At 43.5% G+C, this 26434-nt stretch overlaps 1 long non-coding RNA gene across 2 annotated transcripts in view; it reads right to left on the bottom strand.

Moving 5' to 3' along the window:
- Nucleotides 1-1348: 1348 nt before the first annotated feature.
- The window catches only part of LOC147917055 (uncharacterized), a 30860-nt gene continuing 5774 nt past the window's right edge, over nt 1349-26434 (bottom strand). The window contains exons 2-6 of one of the 2 annotated variants that reach the window (XR_015552233.1): nt 24602-25241; nt 24172-24257; nt 22933-23188; nt 5363-5551; nt 1349-1544 (exon numbers count right to left, since the gene is read on the bottom strand). This is a non-coding gene — a long non-coding RNA (uncharacterized LOC147917055). The remainder of the gene's footprint in view (nt 1545-5362; nt 5552-22932; nt 23189-24171; nt 24258-24601; nt 25242-26434) is intronic. The other variant, XR_015552234.1, reaches the window with a different exon arrangement.

Here is a 26434-nt window from a genome sequence, read left to right as displayed (position 1 = left end):
GCGAGGCTGAGTCACTTTCCATAATAAAACACTCAGAGGAGATGGAGGAGGAGGAAAGAAAGGTGACATCCTTGGAACACAGCAGGAGTGTGTGTGCATGTTGGATGTGTTTGTTGTGTCCACATGCATGTGCGTGTTGTGTGAGTGTGTGTTTCTGTGTGTGTGTGTCAGTGTGTGTGCGTATATCGGGGGCTAGGGTGGTTCCAGTATAGTTGCAGGGTCTGGGGAAGGTAGAAGACAAGAAATGGGATTGCAATAAGGCTTGAAAGGACCAGTATCTTCTTTCTTGTTTTCAAAATACAGGAAGAAAGCAACTCCATTCCTTTTTATTACTTTTGACTCATTAATTGTGTTTGTGCAGGCCATGCTTATTGGAGACCAAACAACCATGTGGTTTTATGGGGCTGGAGCACCTACTATTAGCCAGGAGCTGTGCTAGGCCCATTTGTTCAATAGCAGCCATCGATTCCTGCCTGGGCCATGTCCCTATAGGGAATGATATCTCAGGGCTGGCCTGATCTTAGGGGGGGCCACAGTCAGCATCCAGCAGGACTGGCCAGGGAAAGAGGGACAAAGCCAGGTAAACGAGAGCTCAGAAGCCAAAAGAGCTTTCCTTGAAAGTCAATCTTCCTCCTCCTCCACTGCCCTGCAAGATCACAGTGGGCTCACTCCCCAGCTCATGGTTCTTCTACACATACACCGAGGAGAGGTGAGGCTGCCTCTGCCAGCCCTTTCCAGGGGAGGTGTCACTGGGAATTGAAGCAGCCTGGTTTCACGTGAGCAGACGGGCTTGTTAAGGACTGCATTTCAGTGGGGAGGGGTAGAGCGTTGACAAGGATGAACAAGAAGCTAAAGCAAAGACGGGGCCCTGCCTGACTGGGCTCCTGGATCCAGAGGAAACAAGGACCTACAGGGGAGGAAGAGTGAGGGGCTTTGGCTGACCTCCCCAGACCAAGACAGTTCAGATGCATTCTGTCTGCGAGCATCGATTTTGGTGCCTGTTCTTTATTTCCCAAAGAGTCTTAGTGGAAGACCAGCTCCTCGAGTGTTCCTTGGGTGTGTGGGTGGGCGGTGGGGATGGTTAGAGCAGGCTCCTGACCCAGTCCGTTTGGGAAGTACATCAACAGATCATTTGCTGTGGGGATTCTTTGAGCGTTCCAGCTGGTACTCAGGAGTGGGGGGCGGGGAGGGGTCTCAGATGGGCATCATTTTCGATATCAGAATGTGGCAACCTCTGTAATATATGGTAAGAACTATTGACATCATGCTGGGCAAACTCCACCAACACTCGTGTACAGAGGTTTCCCAAACTGCCCTGATGACACAAGTCACAGGAGGGCTTGCTGATTCCTGGGTGCAACCAGCCCTACTGGAGTGGGAATTCCAGGGCAAAGGTCTGGAAATCTGGGTTTTTAACAAGCATCACAGGCAATTTTTATCAGCGAAGTCTGGACAATCATGTGGATATTTCCAGCATTACAGTCGCTCTCTACTTCATGTAGGAGAAGGAACCAGCTCTCTTTCCCGACTGGTGCACCAGCTACCTGTGGTAAGAAAAGTTGGGGGTGAGAGATGAGGCCCCTTCCCTCAAGTAGGTGTGTGCAACACCTAAATCCCCACTTCCAACGTAGCAACACCCAACACCCGTATCTTTAAGACCACAAAATTAGTTCAGGCACACTAAAGGTACACTGCAGACACAGCTCCAGACAGAAGCTTCCAGCCGCCTCACCCTTCCTCGCTGCCTCTTCTCACATTCCTCCCTGGGCTCCTACCTGCTGCCTCTGGGATCCCTACCAGTTTGAACTCCTGAGGTTGGCATCTTAAACATGATATCTCAAAGCTCCCAGCTGAGCTCACCACTCGATCTCCTGGAAGCAAATTTCCCAACAGAACATATCAGCATCCTGGCAGAGCCTGAGGATCAAAGTGAAATCTCCTTCACTATGTGACCTCCTAAGGCTCAGGACATCCCTTCAACTGACTGTCAGGTGTGGCTACCATGCCATTCTTTGACCATCTAGAACAGTGTGGCCTTGATTTGAATGTTACCTTACAGGTTTGTACTCAGAACCTATTAACCTTCTTTTGTGTTTTTAATTGAAAAATATTATACGATTTTATTAGTTTTCTATTGCTGTGTAACAGTATCACCACAAACTTAGCAGCTCAAAACAACCCACATTTATTATCTCACAATTTCTGTGGGTCAGAATTCCAGGCATTGCTAACAATGGGTCCTCTGCTTAAGATCTCACAAGACTGCGATGAAGGGGTTGACTGGGGCTATGATCTCATCTGAGGCTCGGCTGGGGAAGCGTCTTTTTCCTAGTTCATTCAGGTTGTTGATAGAATTTAGTTTCTTGTGGCCATGGCACTGAGGACTTAAGTTTCTTGATGGCTGTTGAGCAGAGGCCACCCTCAGCTCCTTAGCATGTAGGGTCTCCTAACATGACCACCTGCCACCTCAAAGCAATTCAGGGAGGGAAAGATGGCAGCAAGAGGGATACTATGGTCTTATGTTACGTAATCATATACACGTAGTCACATATATCCCATCACCTTCATCATAGTCTATTGGTTAAAAGCACGTCACAGGCCCTGCCGACACTCAAGGTTGTGAACACCGGGAGATGAGGATCATGGGGGTCACCTAATGAGTCTGCCATACTAGTGATCACCAATTGGAGTGTCTGCTCAACCCAAAAACAACACTTCTCCTCTAAGAACTAAGTCAACCTTGGCAGCCATGTTTGTGCTGTGGGCCCCCCGACTCTGGCCAGAGTTATTTGATGTGCAGGTAGAGATCTGGCCCAAAGTGAAACAATCAGATTCTTCCTTCTAGGATTTTAGCATTGGGATTTACAAACAGCCATTCAGGCTGGGCTATTTCCTTTCAAGTAAAAGGGACAACTAGTTGTTGCGTGACCTTTTTCTAACACAGGCATGTGGGAACAGAGAGAATAAAGTTGTAATAGAGAGAAGACTGAAGTTGATCCACAGAAAAAAGTGGAGATTAGAGATGGAGAAAAAATTTTGCCTGGTTTTCTACCAGCTATCCGGTTGCTGGTTCTAGTTTCTCATGTAACTCAATGATTTTTGAGTATCAGAGCTCTTCTGATATCCTGTCAGTAAATTCTCTATTTTGCTTAAGCTTGTTCAAGTTGGCTCCTGTTACTTGTCAAAGTAAAGAACCGTGACTAAGTAGAGATGTCAAAGTGGGCTTTATTTATTCTTCACTTATAACCTCTCCACCATCCATCCACCTGCCATCTACTAAAAAATATTTCTCTCCTCCGTCTCATGGCCCAGGCAATGTCCTGGGTGCTAGAGTACAAGAGCAAACAAGACTCTGAGTTCCCACCTTCACCAACTCAAAGCCATGGAAGCACCAGGCATGTAAGCGGAGCTACAGGTAGGAAGTGCTGAGGAGCACCAAAAGGGAGCATGCACCTGAGCCCAGGGAAGAAGACTTCCAGGAAGGCTTCCTGGAGGAAGTGACTAAGCGGAGATGCCAGGGTCCAAGAGGTGAAGAGGAACTAACCAAAAGAAGGAGAGAGGAGAGAAGATTGTGCCAGGCAGTGGGAACAGTGTGTGCAGATGGGACAGGAGCAGGACAAACCTGAGAATCCAAGAGCCGAGTGTACGTGAAGAGACCTTTCATGGAAGTGGTGAGGAAGGTAACACTTTACATGTCTGTCCCCAAAAATGACTACCTCCTTGAAACTGCAGACTGTATTTTATTATTATTATGAACATCTAGCTTGGCACTTAAGGATTTATCAATTAAAAATTGTGTATCTGGGCATTTTATTTACATAAATTAAAATTCACTCTTTTCGGTGTATAGGGCTATGACTTTCGACAAATGCCTACAACTATGTAACCACCACCACTATCAAGATACAGAACAATTTCACTTCTCTTTTAGAGAATGCTGCCTCCTTATAGTCAACTCCGCCCCCACTCCTTGCTCTTGCTGGTATTTTATATGTATAGTATTTTGTTTAATCTTCAAACCCATCTTCATGATATACATAGTGTTGTCTCTATTTAATAGCTGAGGAAACCAAGGCTCAGTGGATTTTTCTTCCTTCTTTCTGTGGCTCTACTCCTGAAATTGAGTGGTTGGTGTGTGTAAAGATAAGGGATCCCCTTCTCTCAGATCCCCACGTAAGTCACTCCGATTTCTCAGGTCACGCACAGGAAAAGATCAAGTCAGTTCAGAAAATCGCACCTTGTTTCCCAAGACTTGGGCTCTGTGCTGAAAGGGTACAAGAACAGAAAACCAGCATTATCTCTGGGTCAGGTCTGCCTTTCCTGCCTTTTGCTGAGGGGCTATAGGCACACATTTCACGGAGCCGATAAAATGCACCTTCTTCTCAAGAAATGTTACGACAGCTGGCTTCCAGACCTTCCGATTGTTATGTCTTTTTCAAGAAGCATCCATTAATTATTTTTAATCATCTCTTGATTTTACCAGGAAGGCTGTTATTTCTACAGGCAGTTCACTGATAAATTGGGGAATGTTTTCATGTTGCTTTTCTCCTGTGGTGTGGTGTAACTTTCTTTGTCATCAATACATACGTCAAAGCAGGCTAACCGGAGTATTTCCCAGCCACAGCATATGGTTGGGTCATGCAAACAACCATCGTAAATCCTCCTTGACACTGGCCCAAAATGATATCGTGACCTGGTCCCCTTGGAATCCAGATTTATGAAGATCTGAATGTGAGAACTGAGTGTTAGGAGCACTGGTTTTTTAAAACGTGCCATGTGAATACATCTGTCTCTTTGTATGGCTACTTGCCTCCATATGTGGCAAGTGAATGAAAAATATGTGCAGAGGTATTTGAAAAATTCTTGAGGTGCATCAATAAGCTTGCCTAGAGCCCAACGCAGAGTAAGCACCCAATAAATATTCATTGAGTGAGTGGACAAATGGACGGATGAATGAAGTGGAACTTGAGTGAGTTATAAAGTAATCTTTTTCTAGAAAGCAACTCATACTAGGAAGGCATACTTGGTTGCCTTTCCAAAATCTGCCTCCCTTTTCTACTTGTGATTGCACACCCAATTTTGTTCAGGAAGGCTTTCTATTCTCAGCTCCAGGGGTAAATCTCACTTACTCCAACACAATCAGAGCATGGCGTTTTTCATGGAGATTGTGATTGATCTGGGAACAGGCACAGGACCTTTTGTTGTCCAATCAGACTGAAGGGAATGAGTTTAAGTTCATAGCATGGGGAGAAGTTTTCCTTTTCCTCTGATGGGGATAGGCAAGGAAGCATGTTACTGCATTTGCTGCTCTAGAGTTTTCTCTTCCATGCCAACAAAATCCTGCCCGGGCTGTCCTACTTACCTCATGACTTTGAAGGGACCCAGCTTTGGTTTGAGGCTGGCGCTATACAAAGCAGAGGGAAAGGATCTTGTCCTTGAGGAGCTTCAGGACCTTCCTGCAGAACACCCAGCTTCTGGCCCACCTGTTATTTGAGAAAGTAATTTCCTTCTGGTTTAAGTCACCTTGAGTTGGGATTTCTGCTGCTTTCCCCTAAAAACAAAAAAGAAAAGAAAAGCTTGAAGTTGAGAAGATCATAAGAAAGAAGAATGGGCTTGGTTATTTTGTGCTCTTTCTATAAGGAATAATGCCAACCTCTGCATGTAGAGCACACACAAAGATCACTTTTAGATCTTGTCTTTCATTGCAAGGACCCTGGGGGGTAAGTATTGTTATGCTGGTTTTACTCACTTCCTTCAGGTAAGACTTGCCCATCTGGAAAAGTCCTCCTCCTGTCTAATTGGGATAATTGAGTATTTTTCTTTCCCTCACTAGTTTTGCATGGTTCCTCTGGCAACACAGAGAAACAGAGATTTCTATCATCACATACTCCACAACCCTCTCAGGTTTTCAGCCATTCGTACTACTGTCCCTTTCACTAGTACATGAAATTCAGAAAACACTTTAGCAAATATTCCTTTCGAAGTTACTATAAGCAGGGTGCCATGCAAGTTATACAAATAAATATAAAATAACTCTTGCCTACAAAGACCCTATCCTCCAATTGGGATGACAGGCCATAGCATTTCAGACAGTGGTAGGAGATCTGAATAAAGAGAAATGCGAAACTGTGTTAACCATCAAAAAATAGTATGTCATTAATTTTTGGATGATGGGAAAGTAATAATACTTCTCGAATCCAAACATTTTTTTGTCTCTTTCTCCACCATCATCTTTTGCCTAGAGGGCTGCAGTAGTTTCCAGATCTATTTGTTTCTACTCTGTGTACTGTCTGATCAATTCTTCACACTGGAGCTGGAGAGATCTTGTGGAGAAGCAAAACAGACCATGTCCTTCCCCTGCTCTTCCTTCACTGCCCACAAGACCCTGCCCAGGCCACCCCTCTGACCTCTGCAGCCTGGTCTCATACCATGCCCCATCCTGTTCTTTGTTTCTTTCCCTCTGGGGGCTTTTCAGTCGCACCCAGCAAAGGCCTTTGAGTATGCTGTTCCTCATGCCTGGAACACCATTCCCTCTCCTCAACTAGTCAACACCTACTCATCCTCCTTCCAGTCTCAGCTCAAGCATCCTGTCCTCAAAGAAGTCTTTTCTGACCTCTTTGAGTAGGACAAAACCTACCACAAGCTCTCATAGCACCAGGAATCTTTCCTTTGGATTTGTCCCCATTGAAGTTCTACAGCTGTTTGTGTCATCATGTGAAACATCACCTGTGCTCCCCACATGCCTCGATGTGGGCTGGGATTTTATCTGTGTTTACTCATCATTGGATCGCCAGAGCTTGACACAGTGCCTGGCATGCGGTAGATGCTCAATAAATATTTATTGAAAGGAAGAATGAGTATATAAACATGCAATCCACACTCACTCTGAGCCAGGCATCATGCTATGAACCTAATCACATTGTCATTTCCTCCTCAAAACCACCCTAGGAGAGAAGTGTTATCGTTGTCCCATTGTATAGTTGAGTGTACTGAGGCTTAGGGAGAGAAAATAACATGCCCAAGGTCACACATAGATGACAGAGTAGGGATTCCAACTAGGCACATGAGTTCAGAAACTGAACTCTTAACCACTGTCCTCCACCATGTTTCACAGATGAAAGAAAGTTCTGGAAGTTCAGAGGAGGGAAAAGCTTAGTGAGTGAAGAGGAGTTTGGGCTAGCTCATAAGACAAGATGGCTTTGGCCAGAGAGGTAATAAGTAGGAGGGTAGGTACACAGGGACATTGCTAACATAAAGGTACCTTTGAGTATGGCTTCCCTTCTGGGGAGGTGAACTAGAAAAAACAGCCCATCCTCTCTGCAGATCCAGCCCCATGCCAGGACAAGCAGGTTGCTGAGCCAAGCACTGCCTCAATTCCAGGTCCTACCTTCACCCTTAGAAGGGCACATTTTTGCAGTGTACAAACCACACGGCTGTATGCAGCACCCTGCAAGCGTGAAGGTTTAGAGGCACAAAAGCAAGAGGTGAAAAATCCATTTGGCTGGAGAGGATGCCTTCCAAGGGAAAAGCAAAAGTCTAAGACTTGCGCTGTCTAATCTAGTAGCTGCTAGCCACATGTGACTATTTAAATTTAAATGAGTTAAAATTAAATAAAATTTAAAATTATGTTCCTTAATCACACTACCCACTTTTCAAGTGCTCGTTGGCTACCTGTAGCCAGTGGCCACCATATTGGAGGGTGCAGATAGAGAACATTTCCAGTACTGCAGAAAGTTCTATTGCACAGCTCTGATCTAGAAGCAAGCTGGAGCCATAGTTTGTAGAAAGGAGCTCAGCCTTTATGCCGTGGGCCACGAGGAGTCGTGAAAGGGTTGTAAGTGTGGAAGCGATGGTGCTAGGAGAAGTGACAATTATCATCTACTGAGAGATTCTCACGTGCCAGGTGGTGTGCTAAGCCTCTTGAGCATGATCCCATTTAATCTTCATAAGAGCCCTACAAGGCACATATTATAATTACCCCCATTCTATGGGTGAGGAAATTGAGGACCAGTGAGGTTAAACAACTCTCATAGCTCCAGGTCTGTCTGACTCCAAAAGGCTCTAATTTATATCATGCTCCTACTCTGCAGCCAAATTAGCCTGATGATGGGAATGGATTATTCAACAAAGCAGAGACTGAGGTCAGAGAGGCCTGTGCAGCAGTCCTAGAAGTATTCTAGGCATGAGATGATAATGGCTTCAACTAGGGGGTCATGAGCTTTGTAGAAGCTTCAGATGTTCCTTGTTTGTTCCAAGCCTATAGTTTGCTGTAGTCTCCCTCTCTTCCTCCCTAACCGTTAATCGCAATAGGCTACATTTTCTTTGGAATCATCTTTGCTTATCCTTTTGCTCCTTATGTTGGTGTTTCCAGAGAGAATTGTGTTTGCATTAGGTTTTAACCTAATAAATTTTGATCCCTGGGAGGACATCTCCCGCCTCATCCTGCTGTTAGGCCTCCCCCTAGAGATCCCAGGACACAGCTGGAGAGCTTGTGTGGGCCCCACCATGAGCCAAGCCCAGAAATCCCATCTGGAAATGTATGTGGAAGAAGCCTTTCCTCTTCTCCCAGTTCCCTCAGCGAATGGAAAGGCACCAACGGATCCCACTTCCTGCTGGGACGTGGGGTCTTTTTGCTTCTTTGGCCTCCTGGCATTGAAGGTAAACTTTCACGTGGAGTGGTTCTGCCTTCACTGTAAGCTCCAGCAGGCTTGCGTTTGTGAATGTTTCAGCTTTAGGTAAGGCCTGTCAAGCAATGGAGATGGATTGGCCCTCCCTCAGTCTGGTAAAGAGAGCTGGTTTCTAGTATTTGGCTTCATGGATTATGGACAAGCAGATTCCTATTAACCCCCAAGGGAGTCTGTGAGAGAAATCATTGAATACCGATCCATGTGTGACACCTGGGGAAACTAAGGCAGTAGGAGGAAGGAGAGAATTCCACACGTGTCAGAATCAAAGAACTAGAAAGAAAATCCTGACATCCAGGTTGCCTGGTCATGCTTTAACCACAACCCACACTTGCCTATTTAGTTACAACAAACACAAAAGAGATAAACATACATGTAAGTTAGTCTAAACACCAAATTTTAGAAGTTTCCCCTCTGATGTCTAGTCAGCCATCCTGACCTTTATTGGAGGATAAACCAACTTGCAACAGCTGTGGACAATTATTTACTGTAAGTCAGAGACTAAAGAGCTTGGATAATGAAGTGAATTCAGCATTAGAGAGAAAGCAACGTGATTGTACCAAACAGTTACCTTTCAAGTCAATACTTGATTTCCAAAGATTGAGATAGCAAGTTCACAACAGAAGAAGTCGTGAAAAGCCCAGGATGTGTGCAGCGGCACGCTTTGCTCACGTGCGAGGGGTGTTACAAAACTGCACAGCCACACCTGGACCTTCTTCAGCCTGGAATCGTCCGGGAAGATCCTCTGTGAAGATGCTACCGAGATTACACATCCCTTGCTGTCCATGATAGTGATCTACAGCTGGCTGTGGAGTTACCCAACCATCTTGGCTACTCAGTAAGAAACAGATTTGGATTCCCTCACTCAGGCTGTCAGATTTGACAGCCGCCTATGGTCTCCGGCAGCGTGGCCTCTCTGCAAGATGCTGCCTAAGGGGGGCTCAGAAACATTTGGCAGTCAAGAGAGGGACAAAAGCTTTTCATAATTCAGGGGTGAGTTCAAAGCCAATAACATTTACACTCCACGCCAAGAAAGTATTTTAAAGCTAGTGAGGTGCCTCTAAGCCAATAAGGTACTATTACCTTTAAGCACATCCCTTTTGCTTTATGTTAATAAGTGCTGCTTTAAAGTATTTGAAAAAGACTATCCACAGTTTAAAACAGGATATGTTACCTCTGCACTTTGAACTTGCAAGAGAAAAAGTAGCCTTGCTTGAAGTTGATGCACTTCACTACAGGCAGACAACCCCGGCCTCCAACACACACACACACACACACACACACACTCCTTTATCCTCACCTGCAAAATAATGGAATCTTGCCACTCTGAGTGTGGCAAGAGTAGCAATGAGGCTAATGAGTTTCCTTTCCAGGGGCCTCCTGCCTAAAGGCCAGGCCACAGTATGAGAGAAATTTGCGGTAAATACTCCCCTCATTTGAATGGGGTTCATCCCCATGATGCCTTCCACGGCAAGCCCTCAGACTGAAGGAAAAGCAGCTGAGGACTCTGTGTTCTAGAATTTTAATTAAACAGGCCACAGAACCCACTTGCTCCCAAATTGAATTCTAAGTCTGAATTTGAGAACAACTGCAGTTCTTAAAGTACAAATGACAACAAGCGGGGAATGTCATTATTGTCCTGGGCAAAATAGTTGAGCATAACAGCATAGAGACACTATAAGGCAAAAAAAAAAAAACACAACTAAGAGCAGAGTCCTGAACTAGATGGCTTAGATTCAAATGCTCGCTCTGCTATTCACCACCTGTGTGACCTTGGGCCCATTACTTAATTTAGGTGGTTGCTGAATCCTTGTAACTTGGAATCATGACTTAGAGCTGAAAGTGACCTTGGAGACCCATTAGCCTTACCAGAGATAGTTCAATAAGGACACTCCAGAATTCCCAATTCTCAGCCCTTCACTATTTCCACCAGAGAATACCATGAAGATGTCTACAGTGGCAGAGGAAGAGGAAAGGCAGAAGGTCTACTGAGTTTTTTGCCAAATACATTGTCCTAAATTGGAAAATATCTGAGAATCACTGATATTTTGAGGGTGGAAAACAAAGCTAAAAGTTTAGGAGCTTGGGATGTTGACTGACAGCTAAGGAACTGCTTCTTATCCATCTGCCTCCTTCTAGGATTCAGTCCCCTTGTTTCTGGAATGAGTACAACCATGCTGCATTCCATTGTTTAACATAAAGCATGAAGTTCACCATGGAATACTAGGTCGTTTTCCAACTGTCCTACTATATTCATCCGGTCTCAACTCTCACCCCACATGTACTCTCTGTCTGACCACACTGACCATCTCCTGTTGACTAACATGTCACACATGTTCATGACTCCAGCCTTATTCATGCTATTCCCACTATTTGCAATGTTCTTCCTCCTTTTTTCACGTAGCAAATCCCTACTCATTCTTCATAAGATCGTACCAGACACTAGCACTGATTCTAATAATAGAAAGGTTGAGTACTTACTGAGTGCTGAATGCTTTTTATAATTATCTCATTTCATTCATGAATCCTCACTACTAGAATTTAAAGTAAATACTATTATGATTCCCATTTTAAGATGAGGAAACCAAGTCTTACTAGAGTTAGATAACTTTCCCAAGGTCAGAGAGATAGTTAACGATAGAGCCAGTTTCAAGTCCAGATCTGTCTGACCCTTGAAGCAAGTTCTTCCCCATCTGTCCGTACTGACTCTCCCAGTGAACTTTACTCATGCTCTGGTTACATCATTTTCCCAGTTTAACTTTACATCTTTTTCTCCTCTACTGGATTAAAAGTCAGGTTGTATGTTATTCTGTTTTATATCTCTAATACTTAGCTCACTGCTTTGCCCACAATAGATAGTTAACAAAAAAGTGTATAAATGTTGAATGGAGAAAAGGATAGATGGATGGGTGAATGGATGGAGGGAAGGAAGGAAGCAAGGGAGAAATATTTGGCTTCCTCAAGGGTGCATATTCTAAACAAGCTAATCTCTTCCAAGTACACCAAACATCGTATTCTATAAAGAAGAATGTTAATGCTGCCTGGAAAATGTACTTAGATATTCAATGCATATTTTATATTGACCCTGGGCCTTATTAATGGTAGGAAATTCAAAGGAAAGTCAAGTCTATACTGTGTACACCTATGGCCACAGAAGAGGAGGCTAAAAATGTTGGACAAAGCACAAAACATCTGGACCAGGTCATTGAAGAATGAAGATATATACTCTTTGAGCTCAGTCTTTTTACTTAAAAAAAAAATCCTTTATGTACTTCTTATGACTTGAGTGCCTTGCCTTCTGATTTGTCCTCCGAGGAAGAAGTCTCATCTACAGACTTCAAATAGGTAAGCTTGCAGCTGCTACAAATTCGAGTGTTTAGACTACATCAACTTGCTTTTATTAGGGATGCATAAAAAGATCTAGAGAAAATGAGAACAGATCTTAGCCTCGGGCAAAAATGTATAAGGCACCAAACAGGCACATTAAGGGAGTTCAGAAGTGGATACCTGTAGCATAGTGTTCAAATTGGCCTGGCCAGAGTGCAAGCCTCCTCTCGGAGCATATGAGCCAGCGTGGTTATCATTTGGTGTTTTCAAAGCATGTCAGATGGAACATGAGAGACAAACATTTGAGTTTCCGGGGGGGGATAGAGGGTAGAATCAGAATTCTGAGTGACATGTTAAATAAAATACAATCTCATGGTCTGCAAGGCCTTAAATGCTTTGAAGCAGCATCACGTTTGGAACCTCTGGGGTGGTCATGTCCAGCTATGAGGTAATTGCAGGTCAGTTTGTGATGGGAGAGCACCCCGGGGCCCTGCCTTGATGTGCTCTCAATGTGGAGAGGCTGAGCGTTTCCCTGATTGGAGGCAGATGGGAGGTTTGGGAGCTGGATAAGTAGAAGCTTTCTGCCATTTGTCTTCTACCCCAAAGGGGTAAGTTCAGACCAAGTTCTACACAGACCTCGATGATTTAAGCTTCATAACCCCTATATCTCAGCAAAGACTTTGGCTTAATTCATCTACTCGTGCTTTGGCTGGACACCTGAACGTGTTTTCTACCTTGATTTTGTCCAGTTTCATTGCGGAAGAAGAAGCGTTTATAAATTAGGCAAATGCCACGTACGTGTTTCCACATCCTAAGTATGAGAAATAATAATTGCTTCCAGTTACAGGGTGTTAATTAAGTGCAAGACACTCTACCAAATGCTTGCTATGACACTGTCTTATTTAATCCTCACAAGCCACTCAGAGAGAGGTGCATGTTCAACCATTTTATGGATGAGGATAATGAGACTTGTCTAGTCTTCCACAGCAGAGACAGGACTCACACGCAGGCTTGCTGTAACACCACACTTCACACTGGCTCTTACCAGAATGCAATACTACCCAACTTGTCACATATTTATTCAAGTCTCCCTCAGGCTCTTGACGACCAAAACTGTTTCACCCTCTTGTGGATGTCATACAGCACAGTGTACATAGAACAGCTAAATGAATTGATGAAACCTTTTTATATTTTTTCTGAGCAAGAGTGGCCCTAAGCTAACATCTGTTGCCAATCTTCCTCTTTGTTGCTGAGGAAGATTGTCCCTGAGCTAACATCCATGCCCATCCTCCTCTATTTTGTATACGGGTCGCCGCCACAGCATGGCTTAATGAGCGGTACATCGGTCCGCACCGGGGATCTGAAACTACGAACCCTGGGCCACCAAAGCAGAGTGTGTGAACTTAACCACTACGCCACCGGGCCAGCCCCAACCTTTTTATTTTATAATGAAAAAGACAGATATTGAATTTTTCAGAAGATGAATGTGACCTGTGCACTGAGTCCAACAGGAATGAATTAAGAGAGGAGTTATGTCAACATGAGAGTGTAAGACTCCTGGGTGAGGCTGTGGTTGAAGGCACCATCTTATGTCAAGATACGTGAACCTGGGAACCAAACAAAGGGTATTTGTTGCTGGAGGATAAATGTTCTGTTCACTGGGGAACCAAGACCACTTCAAAGACCATTTTTTGGCTTGGTGAGAAGCTGTTGCCAAGGTGAAGAGTCCCTATGTCCCAACTGCCCATAAACATGTCTTCAAACAGCAGGAAGGAGCTGTACAAAATGGCTGTAGTAGCCAGAGCAGGGAACGGAGACTCAGGAAGTGAATGCGTCTCCCTCAGTAGCACAGAGTGAGCCAGGAAGGGTTCCACGTGCCTACTGGCCAAGACAAACACAGTCCAGCGCTGACGGGGAAGCAGCCATTGGGGAACAGCTGAACCACCACAGTCATGCAGCCTCTCGAAAGATTGTCGCCACAAGAGCGAAACCAGGGCCTGTGGTTTCCTGCCGTCCTCTCTGGTACACAGCTTGGGCCTCCAGTGACTCATGGCCAATGGTGTGCCAAGATTTCACATCCCATCTCCAATGGAGCCCAACCTGCACAGAGCCATGGCTGTTCCCACTGCTTCCTCCTCCTGAGGAGCTTAATGAGGGGATTAACGACGACCAGGATGTGAGTGGATGTCTTCACACGAGCAGCCCGGCTGTAAAACTGGCCCTGCACAGGCATGCAAAGACAAAGTGGGGGGTCAGTAACTATCAGCTATTCCAAGCCAAGGCTGCTGTGTCTTAACTCTGCTGGTTGTGTGGGGAGGAGGAAAAGAAACTAACATTTATTAATGTCAGGCCTCTAGAGAGATGGTGCGGTTCGGTGGTTAAGAGTGTGGGCGTCTGATTGCATCTGGCTTGGCCACTTACTAGCTGAGTGATCCTGGGAAGTGGCTTAGCCCTCTGAACCTCAATAGTCTCATCCAGAAAAAAGGAATATTAGTACTATCTAGTCCGTCAGATGGTTCTGAAGATCAAATGAAGATTATAAATGTAAAGTTTAGTAAATGTTAGCTTTTATCATTCTTATTATTACTACCATTGATAATCAAGTTTGGTTGATGTGGAGCTGAAGAACAGAAAGAATTATTTCAGAGGGAATGAATACCTGTTATTGAGTAGCATGCTTTATGGAAGATGAACACTGGACTCCAGTTATAAGTTGAAAGAGAGCCTTGCCCCCAGTACAGGGTGCATTCTGTGGATGATTAAGCCTAAAGACACTTGGGATCTGTATGTACCTCAGGAGTAGAGTGACCAGAGTAACCATCCTACTCCACACCTGGCACCATCATCAATAATCCAAACTCCAATCACACACGAGCTTGCTATTCAATTCTGCCAAAACCTGTTGAAGGCTTGTCACATGCCTTCATTGTCACATACTAGGCACTGGTATGGGGGTGGTGAGTGTAACAGAGAGGAGGAAAACATGGGCCCTGTTTTTGAGACACTAGTGGGGGAGAGATGGACACGTACACTCAACTAATACTAGGCAGGCAAATCACTGCTCCAGTGCTGAGACAAACTACACGCAGGGTGCATCGGGCAGAGACTGATTCCGAGTAGGGATATCTGTGAAGTCTTCTTGGGAAGGTGTGTGTTTTGAGATGAGTCTCAAAGGCTGATGTGAGAGGAATGAAAACAGCATAGATAAAGGGGTCATCTTTTGCAAAAGCAGTAGCCTAGAGTAGAAGGAAGGGATAAACTGGAAAATGAAGTTGAAGAGGTGGGAAAAGACCACATTTTGTAGAATTCTGAATATCAGGCTGAAAGACTTGGATTCTGTTATTTCTGTTGGGAAGCAATATGCATTGGGAATATAAGGTCAGGCATTGACATGGAAGTGAATTTGCGTCGTGGCTCTTCCTTGTGTGCACAGTGTCACCTTAGAAAAATACTTTGCCTCTGGACTTCAGTTTCCCCCCTGTAAAGTGGGGATCACAGCAGTGCTAACTCATAGGGTTGTGGAGGCACACAGGCTGCTCAGCACAGCGCCTCAACGCAGTGGGCTCTTATGAAAAATTAGCTGTTGCTATCATTGTCAGCAATCAAGAAGCTGTTACAGTAGCTTAGGGAGAAATGATGAGCATCTGGACAGTGGAAAACAAAAGGAAGGGAAGTATGCAACTTTCAGAAGAAAATAGGAAAGTTAATGGCCTCCTGGGGGTGAGAAGTGAGAAAGACGTCAGTGATGCCTCAAGGATTCAAGCCTAGGAGATGAGGAGTTTGAGATGGTGTTACTAAGATGGAGTCATGGAAAATGATCTCGGTTTTGGGTGTAGTGAATCAAAAGTGGCTGGTAATTCCTTAAGGGTGGTCTTTTCCATAGAAATTTAAAATGCAAAGGTCTAAATTTCAGTAGAATTTTTAGGATAAAAGACTTAGATTGGGGGATCATGCATGCAGAAATAGAAGGCAGGCCTTTGGAATGGTAAGATGGTCCTGTAACGGTCTTTAAAAGCAATCAAGTTGCTGGGAAATGGATGATACGAACTGTGTATTTATAAGACAGGAAAGACAAAGGGAAATAGGAGAAGAATGCAGCAATTACTTGTATTCCAGAAACCAAACGATGGGGCTTTCAAAAAGGCTGTGGCAGTAAGCTCTGCAGAAGGAGATGAAGTCATTAGTGTAATGATAGCTTCCTCCCATGAACATCTCAGGAGAGTACAGGAAAAGAGCTATTCTGTAAGGCACTAAGGAGAAAATAAAGGAGAGGGCATGGTGTGCACTTCATTGGTATAGAAACTCAGAAGTTAAAGGGATGTGAGAGAGTGAAAAGGAGGGGAAAGCCAACCTAGCACAAGGCAGGAGAGAGTTTTAGATGGAAATTATTTGAACAGGTTTGTAGAGTAGAGGAAACATCCATTGGAGAAAAGTTGAAGATGCACAAGAGGAAAGAGGTTATCAGTGATCTAAGGAGAGTCAGGAAAGTGTGTGAATTACGGACTCAGGGGGGATGTTAGTTTTGGAGCAAACCAGGACCACATCTTATGCGTATTCCAGAGCAAGGAAGAAAGGTTGTGTTTTAAGGCAAAAAAAATATTTTTGGGGGTAGTTGATGGAGTTCAGTTTTGTATACCTTTATGTTCTAGTGCATTGTAGATTTTCCCTTAATAATTTAATAAACTTTCATAAGTTAAAAAAGAAAAAAAAATTGGAGTAGGATTTTGTTCCCTTAATTCTCTTGAGAGGCAGAGTAGAGGAGCAAGAATAACCACAAGAGTTGGTTTGAAGTCAGAAGTCCAGGCTAGTCACAACCTTATTAAATCCCAATAATGTAACCTACAAAAGGAGAATGCCCACCAAGAGGACGGAGTGGGGTTCAAATGAGATAATACCTGCAGCTAGCTCTGTAAAATCGACTTGTAAATAACTGGAGTTTGTTATTTTTATTTATCATGGTTATCACATTTTGTTCCTGAAGCTCTTTATGGAACTTCGTCCATGACTTGAAGAGAGAATGATGTCTGGGCCATGAGCAAAATGGAAAGGTTGTGCTATGCTTTATTTGTGCCATATGTAGATAGTGTGCAATGCAGAGGAAAGCAAGGCATATCTAGAAGTCAGTCCCTGTCAAATACTCTGAGAAATGTGCCACTATAACACTGGGGTGACTTCATGGAAGGCCCCTTCTCCCCCAGCATTTTTCCAGTGATGTCTTCAACATGGTTTTGAATGACTCAAGCTTTGAGACTTCTACCACTTCCCTTGTTAAGCACGTTTGCCATTTCCCAGATTTCATCATTAGGGCATTTCCTGAAATTTAGCCCAATGCGTTCCTTTTTTCCGATTTCAAAAAAGATTCTGTTTCAAGCCTCAGCTGTCAAATGAGGAACCCAACTGTGAACAGTAGCGAATTTGACTGTGACATCAGAGTTTCCAATGGGAACCTGACTTTCCACCCTGAGATCCAATTCCCCTCTTGATTCAGGATTTAAGAACAATGCACAGGCTTCTCCAGACCCCACCGAGGTCCTCCACTGCTGGAGCCAATAGCAGCAGGACCCCAAATTGCCTTTGAGGTTGGCAGCCTACAAGGACTGTCTGCCAAGAACCCCCTTGGAACCTCATCACCTTTCCAAGACCCTTTTTTTAAGCAGATCAAAGTACTTTCCTCATACTGGTGAAAGCCAGAGGTCCGGGTCAAGGTGAATGAGTGTGGGATTCTGGAGGAAGCTGGCAGAACATCAAAGAAGGACTGGGTGGGACCTGAGTCCTTTCTTTGAAAACTCTTTTCCATTGTTTCCCAGACTTTTTCAGTCTGACACATCATTGAACTTGCCTCTCTGCTCCCACCCTAAACTCTACAACTGCCCATTAGTTCAATCATCTGATGCTTAGATTTCTTAGGTGTTTACATGTTGCAAAAGCCAGTGAACATACATAGTTACTGATCTCTACATGTGAATAAACACCCGTGTTCACCCACACTTACCAACCATCTTATCTTAAGCCCTGAACTCATAATTAAACTTTCTTTCTTTTTATTCTGAAAGAATAAAAAGTTGTATCTCCCGTAACACAATATGTAGTTCTGTATTTCCCTCGCTCCCAACTATATACTCCCTGAGGACAGCAATCGTGTCCTCCTGTGTCATCTCTGTGCCCTTCCTCAGGCCTAGCACAGAGCCTGCTGCACTTTAAATATTTGATAAATGGTTAGTTATGACTACAAGTAGTTTTAACTTTCCTCCTAATTTTAACAAGTATTTGTTTATACCACTGCAAAGACTTTTTGGGAACTGAATTGTCACTCTTGATGGGCCAGAAAAAAAATATATTCGAGATAAGGGCTTCCTAACTCAGATCAAAGCTAAAGACCAGTAGGCACTATGGATATAATAAATATACTCATAGTTACAGTCGTCACAGGTAACATTCATTGACCATTTACTATGTGTTGCACATGTACAGCATGTGGTCTGTTGTTTGTTATCTCATTTGGCTCTTAACGCTAGCCTGTCCTGGGCTCAGCCCTTGGACTTCACCTCTTCTCCATCTACATTCCCCTTGTTGATCCCACGTGTCAGCTATATGCCACTAACTCCCACCTCCTCCAGACCAGACTCCTCTCCCAAACTCCAAATTCATGTATCCACTGCCTCCATTGGATGTGACAAATTTAACACGTCCAGTACTCACTCCTGATCCCCCTGCAAAAGCTGCTCTACCGTTCGGCCTTCCCCAACTCAGTTGACAACTGCAAACTTCCAGTTGTTCAGGCCAAAATCCTTAGAGTCATCTAAATTCTACTCCTTCTCTTGGGTCTCACATCCAATGCATAGGAAAGGAAATCCTGCTGATTCTATCTTCAAGATATATCCAGAATTCAGCCATTTCTCATCACTTCGTCTCTATTTCAGTTCAGTCCAGGACCACCTCTTTCTTAGGTTGGAGCTCTAGCCTCCTAATAGGGCTCTGATCTTCTACCCTTGTGCCCCAAGGCATGGTCTCAACAAAGCAACCAAAGTAGACATTTTGTCAGATTTCAGTGCCTCTTGGTTTCACTCAGAGGAAAAGCCAGAGTCTTCCCAGGGTCTAATTGTTCTCTGACCTCATGTCCTAATACTTCCTCCAGTGAGCTCCTGACTCCTGCCATATTGTCTTCCTTGCTCTTCTATTGACATGCCGGGGAGGCTCTCGCCTCTGGGTCTTCACCCCGACAATTCCCTCTGCCTGCAGGCACTCTTGGCTCATTCTTCACCCCTTTCACATCTCACTGAGGTTGGCCCAGACTGCCTTCTTCATGCCACCACTTGCTCACCCCCAACACTCCCCATTCGCCTCACCCAGCTCTACTGTTTCTTTTTCCTCCATGCTTCTCACCTTCTAACACACTGTATAGAGTTGCTTATATATTATTTGGTTATCTGTCTTTCCCTTGTATAGTGCAAGCTATGTGAGGGTACAATTTTTGCCTCTTTGGTTTGGACATGCCTGGCTCACAAAGTAGGCACTCGGTGTTGAATGAGTGGGTGAGAAATAATAGATGCTCTTGGAATCAAGAGACTCAGGCTCCTAGCCTCAGAGCTGCAAGTGGCCTTAATGCCATGAGTACAGCCCATTCTTACCCTTCATGCTCTGTCTCAGACTCAAAAGCCCTATACAGTTTTCTAAATCCCTTCCTACAGCCTGAATCTCTGCCTTGAGAAACCACTCTGTCTGCCAGAGAGTGGCAAGGCACCATTTCATTTACTTGAAACCAAATCCAATCAAGGATGGGGAGCCTTCTTTGTCACAAATAGCTGCTCGGTGAGTGGAAACTAATAAAATGTGACCAGCCTGGGCAGCGCTTCTGGCAAACTGTTCTTTGAAGAGAGAATGACAGCCTGTCACAGTTCCTGTCAAATGGTGATTCTCTCCTGCTCTTCATGCTCACTGAGGAGAAGGCTGGGAGATGGGAGTGGGCTTTCCCATTTACAAGGATGGCGATGGTAAAAGAATGTTTCCTTTTGGGAGTGAAAAGGAGTGTTTTTCATTTTTGGAGAGAGGGACAATCTCCTGTTTAGTAACTACAGTTCCATTCATTGGCTATTGGCTTTTACAGGGATCTAGATTAAGTACTACCAACTCAACTCAAAGACTTTAAAGTCATGCAGAATGAGAATCTTCTGGTGAGCTTCCCACTAGCATCAGCAAACTCAGCAGTCAAATTTCAAGATGAGGAAGTGCAAAGCCTCAGCTGGAAAACTTCCATGGCATCTTCTTCTTTTTTTTTTTTAATTTTCCTAAGCCTTGGGTGTTATCATCCCAATATCTTTCCTGAGCTTTGGTGAAAGAGACTTGCTTAGGCTCTGTGAAGCATTCTTAGGGAGAAATAACAGAATCTCAAGGAGCGTAGACCTGATCCTTGACATTTCTATCTGAAACACCAAAAAGGAAGTAACTAAAAGTGAGTTTATGGAGTGATGAGGCCCTGTGCTGAGCCCCCTTTTCCATACAAACACACCCACATGTCCATATTTTCTAGTTCTTCACGTCAACTTATTACGTGCTTTGCCCAGCAGGCCCACTCAACAGACTATAGGGTAAGCATTGATTCCATTAAATCATTTCTGCCTCAGCTCAGTTGCTCATTGCAATCATGTTATTATTTTACATGCCCCTCCCCTGCCCATTTTTTGCATGCATAAACTACTAGCCATAGATTCAGGTCTATTCTATAAAGAATTTTGTCTCTTCCTTGACCTTCTCCTTTTTATTATCATCTTATTTTTGTTATTTTTGGAGGGTTGGAAGTGTTTGGGAGTGGGGAGGCTTGAGGGAATTCCATGCTGTCTATCTACTGATTTCTCTCTGTCTTGAGGGCACCCTTTAATTTCAGGTACTTGCCATCCTCACACATCCACTCCGGCCTCCCTTACATCTCTTCTCCAAACAATAACCGGAGTGATAGTTTAAAAGCTCAGATATACCTCTATTAACCCTTTGAAGAGTCCCACTGCTCTGATCCTCAGGATCAACATTTCTGAAGCGGCTCCTGTGGTCCTGGGCGTTCTGGCTTCTGGGAGTCCTGGCCCCATCTTACGCTTCTCTGACACACATTCTCACTACTCTAACCACTTTCATCTTTCAAGTCATGAACAAGCCATGCTCTGTGCCCCCCAACAGGGCTTTACCAGGCTATCCCCCGAGGATGCTCCTCTTTACCTCCACCCTCCACACTTGCCACCTTTCCTAGTTAACTCGTCTTAACATTTCAGCCGAGGCTTCACTTTCTCAGAGAATTCCTTTACCCACTGAAACCCTGTCTTCTCAAATCTGGCCACATAAGGGCCCTGCTTTGGCACCTGCGTGCCATCGTGTGCTGCTCCTTGACAGCACTGCTCTCCCTGTCCATGCTTTATCATCTACTCTTCCCAGTAGACACCGAGCTCCAACAAAAGAGCTTTTCCCACTATTGTATTCTCAGCACCTAGCATGTACCAGAATAGTATCAGCTTAACAAATAGCTATTGAATAAATGAATTAGTAAATTAATGAGTGAATAAAAGAAATATCTTGTTAAGGTACCTCTTATTTCATTATTGATGTTAAATGTCATTAGGTGACGACCTTGCAAATGAGAAAATAATCTACTCGCATATTAATCAAGGTAGGTTATGCTGCAGTAACAAACTCCAAAATTTCATGGCTCAAACAATAAAGGTTCTATTGGGAATGTAAAATGGTATAGCAAGGCAGTTTATTACAAAACTTAACATGTGCTTACCCTATGACCCAGCAATTGCACTCTTGGGTGTTTATCCCAGAGAAATGAAAATCTATTCACACAAAAATCTGTACACAATGTTCATAGCAGCTTTGTTCATAATAGCCTAAACCAGAAACAACTTTACTGTCTTTAAAAGGGTGAATGGTTAAATAAAATGTCTTTCACTGGGTGAATGGTTAAACAAACTATGGTACATCTATACTGTGGAATACTACTCAGCAATAAAAAGGAATGAACTGTTGATAACATAGAACAGCTTGGCTAGATCTCAGGGGAATTACACTAATTGAAAAAAAGCCAACCTCAAAAGGTTACATATGTGGTTGCACAACATTGTGAATGAAATTAATGGCGCTGAACTGTACACTTAAAAATGGTTCAAGTTGGGGCTGGCCCAGTGGCGTAGTGGTTAAGTTCAGGTGCCCCTCTTCGGCAGCCCAGGGTTTGCAGGTTCGGATCCTGGGCACAGACCTACGCACCATTTATCAAGCCGTGCTGTGGCAGGCATCCCACATATAAAATAGAGGAAGATGGGCACAGATGTTAGCCCAGGGCCAATCTTCTTCAGCAAAAGGAGGAGGATTGGCAACAGATGTTAGCTCAGGGCTAATTTTCCTCACACACACACAAAAAAGGTTAAAGTAGCAAATTTTATGTTATATATATTTTAGCACAATAAAAAAAATTTAGGATTACACGTTGTATGATTCCATTTACATATTCTTGACATAGCAAGTTTGTAGATATGGAGAACAGATTAGTGGTTGCCAGGAGTTAGGGGGAGAGAAAAGGGAGGTAAGTGGCTGTGGCTATAAAACGGTAGCACTAGGAATCCTTGTGATGGAAATGTTCTGTTCTTGATTGTGGTGGTGGCCATACAAATCATACATGTGATAAAATTTTATAGATACAAGCACACACAAATAAGTGCATGTAAAACTGGTGAAATCTGAATCAAATGAATGGACTTTATCAATATCTATTTCCTGATTGTGGTATTGTATTATAATCCTGTTAGACGTTACCATTGGGGGAAGCTGGATGGAAAGGATATAGGATCTCTTTGTATTATTTCTTACAACTGCATGTGAATATATAGTTATCTCACAGTAAAAGGTTAAGCAACAATAACAAAGGATTATTTCTCACTTGTGCCACATGTCCTACTTGGTATGGCTGGGGGTTCTCGTCCATGTGGGTGGCACAGTCTCTTAGAGCCTCCACCATCTGGAATATCACCAGTCACATCATCAAGGGAAGGGAACATAGTGAGTTATTCCCTGGTTCTTAAAGACTTCCACCTGGAAGCAACACAAATCATTTCCACTCATGTTTCGTTGGCCGAAGCAAGTCCTTGGGCTCTCCTAACTTCCAGGAAGTAGGAAAATTCAGTCTTACCATATGTCTGTAAAGAGGAAAATCAAAATATTGGTGACAGCACTAATGATCACAGCTATTGTTTAAGATTATATAAATGGTCAAAGTATTCATAAAGCATTTTGCATTTACCTCATGTCGTGCGACCAATGAAATAAGGGTCTTCCACTTAATGATAAATCAAATATAGGGAATTGCAAATATGAATATTACTGGTCACTATGGATAAAACTTTATGTTGGGCCTGAGTTTTACTTTTCAGAAAAAGTGAAAGCTTTCTGAAAAGGGTAATAAAAATGCTAAAATATAATTTAAAATGCACCCAGGTAACAAAGACAATTTCCCTTGGCTTTTGCTGTTACTTCCAAATGTATGTGGAAAATAACTGCACACTAAATTTTCATGAAAGTAGTGCTTGCAAATGACCTTTAGGTTTTCAATCTGAAGGCACAAGTGGTCGATTTAAAATGTAATTCAGGGGACTGGCCCCATGGCCTAGTGGTTAGGTTCAGCACTCTCCTCTTTGTCTGCCTGGGTTTGGTTCCCAGGTGCAGACCTGCACCACTCGTTGGCGGCCATGCTGTGGTGGTGACCCACATACAAAATAGAGGAAGATGGGCACAGATGTTAGCTCAGGCAAATCTTCCTCAGCAAAAAACAAATTAATTAATTAAATAAAATATAATTCAGGTGTGTGTGAAAGTTTCTACATGTTAAGGGAGGCCATGTGGAGGGCATCGGGAAGGATGGGCATCGGTGCATCGGACTGATAGGTTTCAGAGGACATAAGTGTGGGACAAATACCAGGAATTTGCTAAGAAAAAGAAACATGATACCCTTAATCAACAAATAACCAAATTGCTCCAGAAATGAAAACTGAATGTTGCGGTTAAAAATAAGATATCTTGCTATTTGGAAATGTATCTAAGATATGGTCTTTAACTTGTATTTTGTCAGATGACAATTATATTGATCAGAGGTGCTTAGGAATGGGGACAAAGGGAAACTTACCTTTAGTGAGTATCCATTATATGCTGGTCACTGTCCATGCCAGCCACCTTTAACTTGCACAGTGATCTTGTACCATTATCAGCACCCTATTTTACAGATGCATGATGAGTTAGAAAAGTGGAGGCATGTATCCAGAGCTGCCATTTGTGCCCAGGACTGCCTGACTGCAGAGTCTAGTTCTCTCTGGTGGACTATGCTGTACCCCTCATTCATCATCAGTTCCCTTGAGTCAGGACTATGAACAAGGGCCCCATGACTGGGCTCAGCCTCCTTTTCCAGACTCTGTTCAACTTTCTTCCATGACCCCTAAGCTCCAGCCAGAGATACCTCTCCCACCTCTCCAAGACCAACGTTCAAAGTCCAACCTCTGTACCTTTGTGAATGCTATTCCTCCTGCCTTTCTTCCTTACCTCTGTACCCCAAATCTTACCTATTCTGCAGGTCCTAGCTCATGTGCTGCATCCTTCAAGTCTTCCTACAGCATTGCCTTAAAATCTTTCAGATACAAGACAAGAAGGGAAGGAACGAATGAATGAATAGATAGATGGACAAATGGTATCTTCCCCCAAAAGTAATGCTCTATCCTTTCTTTCTTTCCATAGCATTTGTTCTTGTCTTTATATTCTACTGGAGGTTAGTAGCTATTTCCGTTCAGTTCAGAAAACGTTAGTTGAGTTCTTCCTATTACAAAGCTCAGTGCTGGGTAGGATGGGGAATACAACAGTGGGTAAGACCCAGCCCAGCCCCCACTCTCTAGGTGTTCGCAATCACACAAGTAACAGAAATGAACTCTAATGCTCTTGAGCACCCCTGCCAGACTCTCAGCTCCTTGAAGGAGGAAGTACATTTTCAGAGTAGGAGACACGACTTCACGCCTTTTCTAAGAGACGTCAGACTCAGATCAACATCTTTCATCAAAAGCAAAGCCCCGTGCAGAATGACCCCATTCCTGGCCAAGTCAAGACCCACCAGGCTCCGGGATGGATGGCCTCATCGCCCAGGATTGCAAATAGCCCACTGCGGCTTCAGCTGGTCCAAAATGATAAGTTAGAAAACCAAACAATATTGTCCTGAGTGTTCATAAAAATACGCAGAAATTAGAGAAGCCTTAGCGTTCTTAAGAGTTATCATTTATTATTATAACCTTGCTCATTTCAAGAGCAATCCCAGAACTTTAAAACAAATTATAACAAAATAAGATGGCAACATAATACTACTATTTAAAATAAAATCATAGATTAATACCAGAAAACTCCAGACTATTCCATTTAACTTCATGTAGGGGAGGCTTTGAAATTAGGTTAAGTGACTCCAGGCTTTTTATTTATAGAAACAACTTGGATGTTGGTCTGAGAAGTGAGATATCTAAGTTTCAAATAAACTCGAGTCACAGAGAATTGTAAATAATGAAGAACCATGTGGATGAAAAATAAATCTTTTAAATACCTTGTCTAATTGATAGGAAAAGCATTTCATATTAGATAAAACCCAATAAAAATTTAAAGACAGGATGTAAAAATTATATATACACACACACACACACACAAAATCACAAAACCTGCACCACCATATTGTATCCTGAGGGAAAAAAAGAAGAAAAAAAGCAAATGGGAAAGAAAGTAACATTGCTATAATAATAATAAAAAAAAAAGTGAATCCACCCCTCCCCAAGAGGAACCATAGAAATGCACAGGGTACAGCCTGGCTGAGTGCCCATCTAGCCAGTAGGGTTCCTTTGTTTGAATTAGCAAAAGGCGCCCCCTCTGGGTAGATATAGCACTTTGAACATATGACTTGGCTTCTGAGGAGCCTTTATGCTAAGAAAAGCTTCCTCGGCCTCCTCGGGAACACAGTCTCGCCCAGGTGCTGAACTTCAGCCCCCTGACCCCAGCCCCCTTGTAGTAGTGCATATATTTCACAACTGACCCTACCTGCCCAGTAGCATTCTGCATAAAATATCTGGGGAAAAGGCATTGGGTTGTAGTTCTCATCCTAGTTTTTGGACTAAACTTCACCTCTCTGAGCTGTTTCTTCTGCAAAGTGAAAAGGCGTTGCCCACTCGGACCTACTCCTCTACAGGGATCAAATTAGCTTCTCATGGAGAAAGCCAGGGTTAGCTGCCAGTCATCAGGCAGGACTAAAACTCTCCTTATTGAATAAGCTGTGTCCCATTTACCTTTTAGGAAATAAAATGTTTTCCCTTTTTACCTCCTAATATATTCTTATTTGACATCCTAAAGTGTATTCATTTTCACATTTGTCT

Source organism: Ceratotherium simum, chromosome 5, assembly GCF_057802395.1.
Source record: "Ceratotherium simum simum isolate JZ-2026a chromosome 5, ASM5780239v1, whole genome shotgun sequence".
Classification (NCBI taxonomy): Eukaryota; Metazoa; Chordata; class Mammalia; order Perissodactyla; family Rhinocerotidae; genus Ceratotherium; species Ceratotherium simum.
The sequence above is the reverse complement of the archived record's forward strand: the minus strand, read 5'-3'. Positions and strand labels throughout refer to the sequence as shown.